Here is a 2,661-nt window from a genome sequence, read left to right on the forward strand (position 1 = left end):
GGAGCAGGGGTGGGGGGGAGCTGGCCTAACTGGTTTTCCTTTGGTGAGTCAGCTCCTGAGGAATTTGCAGAGCTCCTGTGGTATAGAAGTGGTGGTTTTAGTTGGGATTTTTAAAGCACTCCCACTTGGCTTTAAGAGGAATAACTAAAAGCACAAGCAATTGGGAGACACATGGAAAATGACGGAAGCATAGTTTTGCAGTGTGAACTTAAGGAAATCACTCAGCTTCTCTGAACAGTTTCTGTAAAATTGGAATAAGGCTACCGCCTTTGCAGGTCATTGTATGAATCAGTCATTGAGCTGATACCAACAGGAAGCACTTCAGTTGCCAGAGTTTATTATAAAGATTACCATTATTCATTGAATTCTGACAGCCCCATACATACACCCAGGAAAAGACAGTTCTGAGTTGTTTTTTTCTTCTTCTTTCTTTTCTTTCCTTTTCCTTCTTTGTGGTACTGGGGATTGAATGCTCTACCACCAAAACATACCCCCCCCCAGTTCTTTTATTTAAAAATGTATGTTTTGGGGGGCTGGGGTTGTGGCTCAGTGGTAGAGTGCTCGCCTAGCATGTGTGAGGCCCTGGGTTTGATGCTCAACACCACATAAAAATAAATAAAATAAAGGCATGTGTCCAACAACAGCTAAAGAAATATTTTTAAAAATGTATTTTTTGAGACAGGGTCTCACTAAGTTGTCCAGGCTGGTCTGGAACCTATTATGATCCTCCTGCTTCCTGAATAGGTGGAATTTCAGGCATGTACCACCATGCCCCATTATAGCACATTCTTGAAATAACAAAGTTATAAGAGATGGAGACTAGATTTGGTTATCAGGATTCCAACCCACCTTGTCCAGTTTTCCTCTTGGATATCAGAATGTGTGAAGGGGTTTAATTAAGCTGGACCTTCTGGAAAGCCCAATCTTAAATGGAGCTAGACCAAAGGGTGATCCCAACCTGGCCCGGTTTGGAAATGAACTCAGGGGGAAATTTGAGAGCAAGAAACAGTCCATGGCTAAAGGCACACTGACAACAACTGTAAGAGAGCTGAAAACACTGTTTGCTTTGTAGGTCCACAGGGGATTGGATCTGTGCTCTACCACTTTCAGGAGCTTGTGTGTGAGGGTGAGATGAGTCCTTTATTAAGCAGTATACAAATATATTACTGGTAGTCTTCTTGCTGTCACCACCCACGAAACACAACCTCCTCCTCATCACCTGACAGCACTCTACTTGCCATCCTATAAACAAAAGGGAACTGAATCTCCTTTTCAAACCCCTCTCCTAAGCTAGACTGCTGAAGCTAGAATAGGAGGGCTGAGTCATGTTCCTCTCCAAAGAAACTCTAAGTGTACCAAAGCCACAGAACAAAAGTATGTTTTCTATGCAGATCATTTGTTTCAACACATGGCTGCTTTTATAGGATATCAACCCCAGAGCTGAGGATACTCTTTTTTCTCTACCCGGAGTCAATACCTTTCAGTGTCATCTGTGCCCTTCCAGTCCTCCACACCCAGTTACCAGCAGGACTGAAGGTACCTCACTACGCAGCCCAAACCATCATGGTGCATTTACTAAGCTGCCAGTTTCGATGGCAAGAAGGGTCCAAATGGTCTAAGGCAGCTAATTTAAGAGCTGGACTACAACCTGAGGCTGCTCTTTACCCTTTTGAACTTTTGAGCTCTGATGCTGGGTAATTCCCTGCCCAGAATAGACAAGATGACCAGGATCCCTTCATAAGCCAGGAGATCCATAGATGTACCTCCCTGACCCCACCCCCCACAAAAGAGAGCGGATACCCACATTTCTGCACAGTCTCATGTGGGAATTGAACCCAGGGGTGCTACTGATCTACCTTCCCTTTTTGAGATAGGGTCTAAGTTACCTGGTCTGGCCTCAAACTTGGTATCCTCCCATCTCAGCCTCTCATTTTGATTTTGTTTCTGGTACTGGGGATTGAACCCAGGGGCACTTTACCATTGTGTTACATTCCAAGTCCTTTTTATTTTGAGGCAGGATCTTGCCAAATTGCTGAGGTTGGCTTCAAACTTAGAAACCTCCTGCCTCAGCCTCTCTCATTGCTGGGTTTACAGAAGTGCACCACAACACCTGGCAGAGGATGACTCTTTATACTGCTTTATCTATAGGTAAATAAAGTAGGTAGGATTAAGATTCTAATCCTTATTTTTTGAACTGTAGATTGAGCACAGGGGCACCTAACCACTGAGCAACATACCCAGCCCTTTTGAGACAGGGTCTTGTTAAATTGCTCAGGATGGCTTTGAACTTGCAATGCTCCCATTTCACGTGATTAAGTTGCCAGGAATTACTGGTGTGTACCACTACACCCAGCAACTCTGCCCCTTTATGATCCATTCACCTACAGCTCTAATTCCTGAAAACAGTGCTATGTGGTACAGAAAGTCTTTTTTGTTGTTGTTGTTTTTGTGTCCTCTCCTAGTAGAATGTTAGATTATTTCACATCATGTACCCAGTGGGAAGGAGAAAGTCTGGGCAGCTCTGATGCTGGGAAATTCCCTGCCCAGAATAGACAAGATGACCAGGATCTCTTCATAAGCCAGGGGATCCATAGATGGACCTCCCTGTCCCCCTTCCCCCACAAAAAAAGGAGCTGATACCCACATTTCTGCACAGCCTCA

This window comes from Marmota marmota, unplaced genomic scaffold (genome assembly GCF_001458135.2).
Source record: "Marmota marmota marmota unplaced genomic scaffold, marMar, whole genome shotgun sequence".
Classification (NCBI taxonomy): Eukaryota; Metazoa; Chordata; class Mammalia; order Rodentia; family Sciuridae; genus Marmota; species Marmota marmota.